We start from the raw sequence: 13538 nt of genomic DNA, 5'->3' as shown, positions 1-13538 counted from the left end.
TTGGGTGGGGATGGGCCCAAAAAGCTTCAATGCGTACCCGGGTCCAACCCAAAACCGGCAGCTTGGCCAACCCGGGCTCAAAAAGGGTTTAATAATTTTAATGGGGGAAAAACAAGAGGGTCGACCAAGGTTTAAATTTTCCCAGTTCCCGCCCTGATCGCGGATTCTCCGGGTCGAAGTCGACTTATTATTTACAAACACACGAGAACACATTTTTTCGGGGTCTTCAACTTCATTTCATTAGAAATGAAACATTTATTTTTGGCACATAATTGTATATAGTACTTTTCTTTTATACCCCCCTTTTTTAGGGGTCTCATTTGAATTCAACACGAGTTCTAAAAAAATAAATGAAAGCATAATTTTTATATATTTTTTTTTATACCCCCCACTTTGGGGGTCTTATTTAAGTTCGCGTGAATTTTTTAAAAAAATAAAGTAAAATAATTTTATATAATATTTTTTTGTTTATATCCCCCCCATTTTAGGAGTTTATTTGAGTTTGACCAATTTTTAAAAAAAATAAAAGGAAAATCGGGGAAAAAGATATGAAATGTGAGTCCCTTTTATATATATTATTTTTTTTAATAAAATATAAGTAAAAAAAGGGTTTGTAAACGTCTAATCATATTTTAAAAAAATTTTAATCAAAATTTTTAAAATGAAACATCCAAAAATGGAAACGGGGTCCTAAAAAGGGAGAGAAAAGTGAAAAAACATCATGAAAATTAAAAATATATATATATAATATTAAAAATAATAATAAATAGAAGAGAAAAATAGAAAGAATAAATTAAGAGAAAAATAAAAATTTAAAAAAAATAAAATATATTTTTTTTTCTAAACGAAAAAAAGATTTCATTATTATGAAAAAAAAAAAAGAGCAAAAAAAAAAATAATATTATTTTCATTTTTAATACGACAACTTTCAAAGAAAGTTTTCTTTTTTAATGAATAGAGTACGCCGCAAACGAAAAGAACTAAATAGGTTGCCAGACAAAAACATTGAGTAGAAGAAGTAGCTAATTTTAAAAAAGGGGGATGTATCGAGTGAGATATATCATGATTGTTTTTTGGTACTGTATGAGTGTATCAGAGTTCAGACACATATCTGTATATATAGTAGATGTGTAAATTATTATTAAGTGCGATCTAGATAAAGATTACATACAGAGGTAGCAGCTCATTAATTCCAAAATATACTAGAATACTATGCTTATATGCTATGCTATTATCATAAAAGAAAACAAAACATAGAGGCAAGATACTAGTAGTAGATGGGATAGAGCTAGGCGGTGCCGGTAACGCCCAAATCATCCTTATTGTCGTCGTCGTCCTTGCCAGCTCCAAACACAGGTCCGCCCAAGCCGGCCGCGTCCTCCACTTTATCCTGAATTTTCTGATTTGAATCCCACCGGCGTCCTCCTTGGACCGCGGATCAAACCGAGTCTTGTTCTGACCACCTTCCACCGACTCGTACGTCGTCGCCGTGAATGATTCCGGCGGCTGTGCTCCTTGTGCTCCTGACATCGTCTTTTCTTTCTGTTTCTACGCTTGCATGCCCTTATTAATTTACACTATGTACACATATATTTCCTCATTTCAATCCATCGGCGGATATTTATCTGCTCCCAACACTCAAATCTCCTGCACGTGTCGTCTGATCTATCTACACGTGGCTGCTAGATGTTTGTCTATATCCACACACTAGGGTGTCTCCGGGCCCTCCCACTCGCCCTTCCCATGCCACGTCAGCACTAGCCCTCCCATTCCACGCACATCACTGCTCTTCCCACTGCACTACTCTTCCCACTCGCCCTCCCACTAGCCTTCGCACAATTAAATTAAAATTCACGGAATTAAAATTCAACACAAATACGAACGGAAAATACGAATATTTCAATAAAAAAACATACATCATTCGGAAAAAAAATTACATAGTAGATAAGGCATCCCAAAACGCGGCTTTGGAGCAAAGTAGTCCTCATACAACGCCGATGGCAAGAATGTGGTCCCGGGTACATGCCGTCGCAATGGATCGGCCAGGCACGGCCGCCGCCTCTGCGCTCTCGCCGGATCTCGCGGTCAATCGCGCTGTACCGAGATCCATTCATCATCGCTAAAGCCATCACTATCACTAGCGCCCGCCACTACCACCCGACGACTACTCGCCATTGCGTATAATTGAAAAAGAGGTTAGAGAGAGAAACTTGTCACACAAAGTGGTGTGAATGAAATGACATTGGAGGAGCCCTATTTATAGAGTTTTTTTTTAAAAAATAAAATAAAAAAAATTAAAATGTCGGACGTCCGAGTGGGACGGGACCTCGCACGAGAGCGTCCGTCCCACTCGCCCGTCGACGGGAGGGGCGAGGCCATCAGGGGCACTCGGGACGGGCGTGGCGCCCTTCCCGCCACTATGGCGCCCGTCGGGTCACCCATCCCCGACAGACGAACGGAAAGGGCGCCGTAGAGACACCCTAAATCAAAATTGAAACTGATATAAACATAATGGTATTTCGTCTTGGCCACTTGAATTATGGGACAAATTGGAGGAAATATTTTGCAATAGATACCTTTAGCCACGGACAAATAATTAATCAATATTATTCGGAACCGGAACAAAGGCTATACTAATTTCTAATAAATTATTGAGTATTACGAAATTAAGCATAAGCTGGAATAGCTCAGTTGGTTAGAGCGTGTGGCTGTTAACCACAAGGTCGGAGGTTCAACCTCCTTCTAGCGATTCTTTTATTATTTTCGATTTTAATCCTTGTTCTGTTTTTCCGATTTCTGGTTATGAGATTATTTTAAATTTGCAATTTTCAATTCATCCAGCTTGTTGATCGAATTTATTGTCCGACATTTGGTTGATGGATTATTTTTCAGTTTGAAATTTTATTCATATTTTAGTTCTTAGGTTGCTATTTTAATTAAGTTTTTGTTTATTGATTTTATTTTTCAATTTTTAGTTGATGGATTTTTTAAAAATTCTGCAAATTTAATTCAATTGCTGGTAATTATTTATTTTTAATATTTGGTTATGAATTGTTTAAATCTGCAATCTCTTTATTTTTGCCTTCGTGATTGAATCAACCACTTGTAATATTTGTTAGTCCTATATGATGTCATTTTAGTGTCAATAACGTGACCTCATTTTGGTTGACATTCAAGAGTACAATATAATTAAGTTAATCTACTCCTATAAGCTATGTCAGTGTTAGATTCTTAATAGATTGTAAAATCAGAAAAATTAATTACTACTATAAATCAATAATTTAGTAATTTATATATAAATTTAAAAATAATACGGAGTATGTAATATTGGAATTTGATAAATGTTTTAAATATTTTGCATCCATATGATAAGTTTCAGATGTCTAGAGTCATTACAGTGTATTCGTTCGTGAAATATGTGTATTGATAATTGATCCATATAATTGGGCTACAACAATTGGGCTAAACACAAGATTGCTTTATTTTTTTAGATTTTATAAGCATCCATTAGTCTAATTAAAATTGGGCCTGGTCAATTCTGATCTGGGTTAGTTTCACTATTTATGGCAAGAACTGTATTAAAATAAGTATTTATTTCTTTTAGATAGAGAAACATATTCGATTAATAAACGCTTCTCCGTCGGCATAATTACCCAGATTTATTTCATCATCCCACAAAATTTTGCTCATTTCATTTTTACCATTTTTTAATGAACCTCATATTATTAACTCATTCCTACGACATTTTATTATGAGGATATGGTGTAATATCACGAAACTTTCAAAATGGGTTTTCCCACTAACTTTAAATTTAGCAAAATAATATCGAACTTTACCCGGTTTGTTTTTCCCACGAATGAAAAAATTCATGTTATTTTAATAGATTAAAGAACAATTTTGTAGGGTGTGCTTCAAGAAAAACTATTTTCAAAGATTAAAAAACTTGAAGTCTCAAAATTGTTGTCGGAAATTAAAACAAATTCATATCATAATATTATTGTGGGAATTTTTCATTGGTGGAAAAAAAACCGAGGAAAGTCGTGATATTATTTGCCAATTTTAAATTCGTGGAAAAGCCCAACTTTTGAAAGTTCGGGTATTACAAGCCAATACCCCTTTATTATAAAACTAATACTTTAAAAGTAGGGCCCCCATCCCACCTACTTTTTTAACTCACTTTCCATTAAATTTTAAACCCGGTCCAAAGTGTTCCTAATATCTGGGACGGGGGAGTATATGTCTATATTGATTGAACAATGCAATACTATAAAGCGGTAAATACTTGATGTGTAATAATAAATCACATTTGAAAAACAAGATGTGAAAGACTTAGGCTTAAGAGACATTGGTGATATACTGATATACTTAGAATAGGTAATTGTGAGAGTGCTACAGCCACAAGTATTGTGACACAGCAGTATAGTTAGGTGTTGGTATATGTAGTAAAAGTCCATTCGTCTAAAACCAGAAAGGTGAAAAAAACAAAGCCAAAATAGAGTAAGACAGCAATGGCAAAAGTAGAATTGGAAATGATAATTAAGATATAGTATATGCATAGCATAATTGAATATAGTAGTTGTACTATCAATGTCCTAAAATTATTTGGACCTATATGTAGAGGAGATGATGAATGCATGAAGAGTTAGCTTGTGCAATGAGGCAGTGCAAACCAAAGTTATAGAAAAGCCAAAATTATGGCATTCTTGAAATGGAGGAATCTCAGTTGTAACATGGCGCAGAATAAGGGGTCAAACTGCTCAGCCCCAACAATTACTCACCACCTACTTCACCACCGCATCCACATACATTTGATTTCCATTATCACTTTTCTCTGTTATAATGTCATTATAAAGGATATTATAAGTATTGCAGTAAAAAACTCGAGTTCAATATAATCTTCTTTTTTTAGTTAAGAGAAAGTGATGGTGGAAATAAAAAAGAGTCCCATTGTTCAAGGGACAATCACATGATACTAACTTGTACTAGTACTATATATAATCTATTGTAAATTATCAATTATATTAAACAAAATAAGAGGACCCTACAGTATCTATGTTTATCAAAGACACACACTGCAAAAAATATGAAAACTTACACATGGATGGATGGACGCAAGTATATAAATTTGGGAACTAAAATCGATATTTCCATCGGCATAGATATGAATATGTTTAAACAAATGCATGGACCTGATTTTGATGCAATCACTTGCAAAAGTCCAATACGAAAGTAGAGCTTAATTGAAAAAAGGAACATTATTTAGGACATATAAAAGCACATGATCGTAATCTTGTAATACTTCCTCCATACATGATTAGGATTCCAGTTTACTATCTTGGTTAGTCCTTAATTAAAAGTTATAGTTTATTTTGACCATAAATAGTGCTCCCTATGTTTCATCCAAGTTTTGAATATCTTTCCTTTTTTGTCGTCCCAAATGAAACTGGCATTTTCCAATTTTAAAAATAACATCCTTTCTCCTCTCTCCTCATTAAAATATTCAACTATATTTTTTTCTCTCTACTTTATTCCACCAAACAACACCTTAAAATTTCGTGCCACTCAAAAATGCATCTTGAGTGGGACGAAGGAGTAATTATGATCCACATTATACTAATTTATTTTAGTCACATTTTTATTACAAAATTAATACATAATGAGACTCGCATCTTTTTTCACCCATTTTCATTTATATTTTTCTTAAAATCCATGCAAAACTCAATCAAGAATCATAATCCGGGCAAACTATATACGTAGTAAGTACATTTTTATGAATATCATCCCTGAACAACCCATAATAAAACAAGTAGAAGCCAAAAAACACATTACTTTAAAAAAGCGGAACTAATACTGCTGTTTATTACTATTTGATAAATGATGAATTGCCACGTTTGATTGTGCTTTATTACGGTGGAATATAATTCGAATTTATGGTGTATATAAAGTGAGACATAAGAAAATCGAGTTTTTTGTATTTACAAAAATCACACGTTCAATTTAACGAGTATGTACACACCTAATCCGCATATCTAACGGGGAAATATGAGTAAATGGAATATTGGTTGGTTTGGTCAATAAATACATGTAATTAATTAGGTGAAAATGTGAAATACAAAAGACAGCTAGGCGATGAGTGAGATTTGCACATGTTATATCCGACCTCTGCACCTTGCCAGCTTCATTTTTAACCAAATGTCTTTGACCTTTTAATTACTTTATATATACCATATATATTTTCCTTATTAATATAATCCCACTTGTATATTCATCACTAAATCACCATTTCATTATCTTATTATCGAATAAGATCTATTTCATTACGTGTGATATTAGGTCATTGTAAGAAATAAAAATCCTAATATCAACTAAAAACCAATAAATTCAACTTCCACCGACTGCCACGCGTAGTAATTTTCAATATTTTTATTAGCTTATTCGCTATTCTTTGGAGCTTCTTAGAGTTTAATTAATTGAGAATGGGAATAAATTTCATAATTTATTCGATTAAGAGTATAAATTATAGATTTCGTGTTGAGCTGTGAAGGAAGCTGATTATATTTTAGCTAAATCAGTCGGCCAGCTGGTAAGTCCATGTTAATTAAAAGTATCTAATTCAGTTTCCACAAGTTTTCAACCGTTTGCACTGTTATTAAACACGGTTAATTCTACCATGATTGTTTGTTTTTTTACTTAGTCAAAAGACTCAAAATCAAGTAGCCTACAGTTATAGAATTAAAACTATATTGCTGCATTTAATGATGAGTCACTGTTTAGGATATAGTTTAGCATTTAAGGAAACTGAATTAATTACGAGATGATGATATACTAATTATGCTTTATACCTTGCTGCATAAAAGGCCACTGCTTTAAAGATTGTTTTTTTTTTTTTTTGAAGCGATAAAAGTTGATTGTTATAACTTATAGAGATCGTCCAATACTGTTGAACGTCGTTTTCCCCTTATATATAAAGCGAGTGATAAAGTTCTTGATTATTTTATATTTAAATAAATAATCAAGATTTATATATCCTACTTTAAAGTAGTACTAGTACATGATATTGTCCTGATGAAGTACTTTTTTGCGGGCATATTTTATTATACTACAAAAATTAACACCTTAAATATCTCTATCATCATTATATACAGATACTAGATTAAATGATATTGAATGTAACATACAGTACTACTACTAATTTATTATTTCAACATCAATCAACTATATTATAGAACGCCATTTGTGTTAGATCAACACACGTGTGTAGTATATGAGCTCAGAAATACATTTAAGAGAAACGCGATAATTATTCTATTGTTAGATGAGGTTTTACGAAAATATGAAGGGAGATAATATTTTAGATGGCAAATGATCTCTTGATCACGAGCTTTGGACAAAATTAAATATTTTTCATGAATTTAAAACTTCATTGCAAGAATTACGAGCTTTGATCATGTAGTAAATTTCTCATGATTTAGGAATATTTGAATATATGCAATCGAAATTGAGTTGATAACTCTAAAATGCTTATAGTGAAACTGAAGCATGCAATTGCTTCGATGAAATAGTAGAAGCGATGAGAAAGTAAATAATTTCTTTAGTTTTAATATTTAAAATGACGTACTTCATTTAATTTTGTCACGCTAGATTTCTTAATTGTGATCTCATAATTCAACTTGTTACGCTAGTTTCGATTTGGGATAATCCAAGATGCTGTTTTGATAAATTGACTTATCAATTCAACTTTATTTTTGACATCTCCTATACGGACTAGCATGTTGGATCATTTTCATCAGAAATTTAAATCGCGGAAATAGGGTCGATAGTCAAAGTTCATAAGTTTTGCGAAAAATCGCATAAATATCACAAATTTTTAAAAACCATTTGGCCTAATTTACATGATAGGCAGATAGGCAGAGCCAAGACAAGGACAAGGACGCAGTGTGTGATAAAATCAACCATGCTCGAAGACAGCCCACAATAAATAATGGCCTTAAATAAAAGTGATAAATATGCATGTATGCCAGAGCGATAGAAAAAACACCATCAAATATAAATCCAGTTAAGAATATTAAAATAAAATAGCAGCGTAAATTGGAGTGACACCCATCTCTAAGAGCGCTATGATTGCTCGCCCCACCTCGCTTCATTTCTATGCGTATATATCTCTGTCGTTTCGATACCCCCCCGCCCCCAAACAAATATCATCACATTTTCTACTTGCACACTTAATATAGTCATGTCTATCCTACACTCTCTGCTTTTCATCTTCTTCTTCCTCATTGCTGATTCTCTCAATGCCCACCAAGGGGTGAAATACGAGCTCATTCACCGCCACGATCTGCACCCCGGCCCCCTGGAGCGCCTGCGGGAGATAGCGCACAGCGACGCGATTCGCGTGCGCGCGATATCGAGGAAGGTGAGGGGTAAAACAGGGCGGGGAGGCGGCAGGCCCGGGAGAATTGGTACGAGCCGGCTTGCAACAATGGGAGCCGAGCGGAGCATTCTTCCGGCGAGCTTCCGATTAATTCCGGCGCCGACTACGGCGCGGGGCAGTACCTGGTGAAGATGAGAGTGGGATCGCCGGCGCAGAAGGTGGTGCTGATCGCCGACACGGGGAGCGACCTGACTTGGAGCAACTGCAGATACAAGTGCCGCGGCGCCAGATCATGTGGGCCCACCCACCGCCGCCGCGTCTTCCGCGCGGATCGCTCCTCCTCCTTCAGGACCGTCCCCTGCTCTTCCACAATCTGCAAGACTGATCTTGCCAATCTCTTCTCTCTCTCTCGCTGCCCTTCTCCCCTCGACCCATGCTCATATGATTACAGGTAGTTGTTTGTTTTTTTAATTTATTTGATTTTCTTCCCATACTGAGTAATGTATGTGCAAACTCTGATTCATCACGGATGCACACATGTGACTGCGAAAGTAGAAGGACCATTGTTTTTACTATCTGATTAATTATTAACTTATGATTAGCTAATTAAGTGTTGGGATTGAGTTAATTAATTAGGTGACATGGATATTATGATAATGATGCTTTTATTTTTCTTTTTAATTGAATTGACAGCAAGTAGCACCCTATCTTAGATTTTCTCTCAGATTCAGCAATGTCTGTCCATCCATCTAATGTTTGTTAGGTCACTTCTCTTTCTGACACCACCACACCACGTGGTTAACCAAAATAAATACTGATTTATTTTTTCATCACACATGGAATCAGAACATTCATTTATTCTTGCTCGCTAAATTACAAAGCAAATGTGGCTAGCTGAATAATCTCCCCATATTAAGAGGTATGCGGCACAGAAAAATGTGGACCTTCATAATTAAATATTCATCGCTATAAATGCTGACTAGTAGTAGTACAATTTTGTGTGAGCAACCCTGCAAATTCTTGCCGGTGTAGTCATTACAGCTCTTACCTAAATCCAACATCGCAATAATGGCGGTTTACCACATGCCTCTACTGTTTAATTGCACTTGAACTAGTCTGATTTTTATTTCACATGATTAGGTACTCGGATGGGTCAGCCACGCTGGGCGTATTCGCCAACGAGACCGTCACGTTCAGCCTGGCCAACGGGAGGAAGGCCAGGCTGCCTGACGATCCTCGTTGGCTGCAAGCGAGTCCGCCTCGGGCCAGAGCTTTGTGGCCGCGGACGGCGTGATGGGATTGGGATACAGCAACTACTCGCTGGCCGTGAAGGCCGCGGCGAAATTCGGGGGTAAGTTCTCGTACTGCCTGGTGGATCACTTGAGCCCCAAGAATGTGTCGAGCTATCTCATATTCGGGTCCCACAAGGATGTGAACATCTCCGTGGTGAGAATGCGGTACACGGAGCTCGTGCTGGGCGTGATCAATCCGTTCTACGCGGTCAACGTGAAAGGCATCTCTGTCGGGGATATCATGCTCGATATCCCGGACGAGGTGTGGGACTTGAGCGGTGTTGGTGGGGCGATCGTGGACTCGGGCACGAGCCTCACGGTGCTGACGCAGCCGGCTTATCAGCCCGTGATGGCTGCTCTGCGGGAGTCGCTGCAGGGCTTCAAGCGGCTCGATTTGGATATCGGGCCGCTTGAGTACTGCTTCAACTCGACCGGGTTTGATGCGGCCATGGTGCCAAGGCTGGTGCTGCATTTCGTGGATGGGGCGAGGTTCGAGCCGCCGGTGAAGAGCTACGTGATCGATGCTGCTCCCGGGGTGAAGTGCCTTGGATTTGCGGCCGCGGCGTGGCCGGGGCCTCCGTTGTTGGGAATATTTTGCAGCAGAATCATTTCTGGGAGTTTGATATTGGCAAGAGTAGATTGGGTTTTGGTACCTCCTCATGTGTTTAGTAGAGACTTAATTTGGCCTCATTCGTGTTCGTGTTGATAAAGCAGTCATTCTGCATTGTAAAAGTCGCAATCCATTCCCTTTCTCATTCAAATTTGTATACATAGATTGAAGGAAACCATGATTGTTTGAGGACTTCCTCTAATGTTTATTTATTAGCTTTTTTTGGCTCAAATAAGTGACCAGAATTAGGATTAGGTTTCTTCATAAGAGAGTCCCACAGCTGCAGGAGAGGCGCCATGATGGATCGAGTTAGGTCCTAACGCCGTCCACGATTAGTATTGTTCTGCCTGTGATTGATTGGACACACCGCATGCACGTAACAATATGTCTAGACCACTGAATTTTTGTTAACTAACTAGTTGAAATTAAGATTAATGCCGACACAAGAAAATGGGTATTGGTAATATTTAGGACAAGAAAGAATGTTGCATCTATTATTGGAAACAAAGCAAAGTTTGATATGTCGTTATGAAGCATTGCCATAACACGAGCATGTTATTATTCTCATTTCTCAGCCACAATATACATAAAGAAATCTTTTGAAATATCAGTTGTGTGCCATATAATGTAACTGGAAAATTCTCAGCATGTACAAGAGTGGGGTATAGTGCTTCCTCCCTTTCACTAATAATTTATGGATCTCTCTTACAAAAATAGGTGATGGAGTGATGGGCCTCAAATTCAAACTGTTATTAATAATGATGATGTGATGAATTAATCAATTAGGATATGATGATTGGATAAATGATCAAGTTCCAGTGTTCTAAAATTGCGCCACATTTTGCGCTACCAGATTGCTACCTAATACGTCGATTTTAATATCGGTGCAAATTTTGACGTTTACTTTGTGCCAAATGATCAAATAAATATGTTAATATTTATATTTATAAGGGTATAAATCTTTGTTTTCTTGTCATCGCAAATAATTGTTTATATATCTGTTAAGCACTTATTGTGATTTCATTCTCTCTAATCTTCATGTCGGTTATGCTAGAAACGGATCGACAATGGACTAATAACGGAGTATTATATACTCCATGTGACTTAATGAAAGAGCCAGAGAAGGACTTAGAATACAACTTAGTGGGGAATAATAGACATCGACTATTGATCGCATCCACACCGATGAATTCAAATTAATAATAATACTAGTATTATTTAATTTAATTCTTAAATCACATTCATGTATTATAACTCCAGTTCTTGATCTAGTAATTTAGAGTGGAAATATTTTAACAATTAGCTTATGCATAAGGATTGAATTTGATTATTTTTATTTGATGAGAGTCCAACGACTATTTATGTTCATTTACATTTATGACTAATAATGTACTCCCTCCATTCACATTTAAAGAGTCATTTGGACTTCATATGAATTTTAAGAAAAAACTTAACTTTGTAAGAAAAATAAATGGAAAAGTGAGTGGAATATAAATATTATTTTTAGTAATCATTTTATAATAGTTGTGAGTGGTAAAGTTAGCGAAACAAAGAGTCTACATACTAAAAACAGGAAAAAAAAAATGAATTTTAAAATCATAGATGACCCAATAATAATAAAATGAATCTTTAAATCATAACATGTGGAATATTAATTAAATTAAAATTTTTATAATCATCTTATCCTTCAATTATTCATCTTAAAATTATAAAGTAAATTCAACCTGAAAGTAAACATCTCTTAAGTAAAGGTGGCAAAACGGATAGCGAGTAATAGGTAATTCTCATCCCGGCTCGATACCTATCGCGTATTGGTAGTACCCACTACCGACCGACCACGGTGGGAAACGGGGTGGGGTCGGATATTTTAAGCATAGGTGTGCGTGTATACCCTATAAACCCGTTAATAACCGATTTTTAGGGTTAGCGCATTTCAAATTTTAGTACTCCTAATTAATACCCATTAATTGGTACGCATACACACGTAATTATATACAACGCGCACACATATTTTATGTGTACACACACTAGAAGCGCCATTGGCGATGGGGCAAAGCATAGAAGAAATAAACGAGCAAGAGAAGCAGGGTGGGGCAATGATATATAGGTTGTTCGATGAAGAAAGGTTGCGGAGAGGGACGGCTTGGCATACCGATAAGGATGCATTAGGACGAAGATGAAGGTACAAAGAACAAGATAGACAAAAAGAGAGGGTAGGGAAAAAAGAATCACGAGAGAAGATAGAAAAATGAGCGGAAATGAGGTGAACAACTAGGAAATTGGAGTTTTGATTATGTATATATGTGATTCACATATAGCCAATATCCGAATAGTGAATGTTCTTAATATCCTTATTCAAGGCCCATTGTTCAAAGTTATAGACTTCAAAGCCAACTGCCCATACACAATATGACAAATTGACAACACTATTTGGAGGTTGGTGAGTATATGACCTTTTGAAGTTACAATTATGCTTAGAATTCGATTTATTAATTGGGTTTCCATTAATTCTTTTACGAGCCAACATAAATAAATGAAGCACGGGCTTAGCCCATCAGAATTTTCTACTGGGATAGCATATTCTAGTATTGAGCCGAAACATCTCCAACATTCTGAGTGTTTCGAAAAGAATCATGCGCCTTCGAGAACGTGCTCCATTTCCAAAACGACCTACTCCTATAAAGTGTTAATGAAACAGGTGGCAGAATTAATTCCTGCGACAAACAGAAACAAAATACGCTTAGAAGTAAAACAAAAAACATGTCCGGGTTCCTGCTGCGATCACATGATCTCGGTCCGCCTATGGACTGGAAGGAGACCCTGAAGCTCACATCTTCAAGTTCGATCTTCCCGGCCTCACCAAGGAGGATGTAAAGCTCCAAGTTCACGACGACAGAGTGCTGCATATCAGCGCTGCAGCTGCTGTTGGTGGAGATGATCTAGACAAACAGTGTAAATGGCACTGTAGAGAGCGTCTCGACTACAGGAGCTTTTGCCAGAATTTAGGATGCCTGAAAATGCTAATGTGGATGAGATAAAAGCTTCGATGAGCGACGGTGTGTTGGTGGTGAGGGTGTCTAAAGATCTCACCAAGAAGAAGAAGCGTGCAACTAAGTATGCTGTTGAAATTGGAGAGAATTCCGTTGCTCCCAAAGGACTCTCCGCTTTGTCTGCTGCAAAGCTTGATTGCTCTTTTGGAAAATCGATTGTCTGATGTATATTTCATTGTATCTAATGTAAATCAATCGACTGATTTATGTTTCAA

The 13538-nt window shown here is 36.6% G+C and overlaps 1 non-coding gene and 3 pseudogenes across 1 annotated transcript; 3 read left to right on the top strand and 1 right to left on the bottom strand.

The window, feature by feature from the left end:
- Positions 1–1116: 1116 nt before the first annotated feature.
- Positions 1117–1545, bottom strand: LOC125200012 (annotated as a pseudogene).
- Positions 1546–2676: 1131 nt separating this feature from the next.
- TRNAN-GUU lies at positions 2677–2748 on the top strand. The gene has a single exon. It is a non-coding gene; the product is annotated as a tRNA-Asn (tRNA).
- A 5443-nt stretch (positions 2749–8191) lies between these two features.
- Positions 8192–10481, top strand: LOC125200002 (annotated as a pseudogene).
- A 2518-nt stretch (positions 10482–12999) lies between these two features.
- LOC125200000 lies at positions 13000–13538 on the top strand (annotated as a pseudogene).

The sequence above is a fragment of the Salvia hispanica genome, unplaced genomic scaffold (assembly GCF_023119035.1).
Source record: "Salvia hispanica cultivar TCC Black 2014 unplaced genomic scaffold, UniMelb_Shisp_WGS_1.0 HiC_scaffold_772, whole genome shotgun sequence".
Classification (NCBI taxonomy): Eukaryota; Viridiplantae; Streptophyta; class Magnoliopsida; order Lamiales; family Lamiaceae; genus Salvia; species Salvia hispanica.
This window is presented reverse-complemented; position numbering and strand designations above follow the sequence as displayed.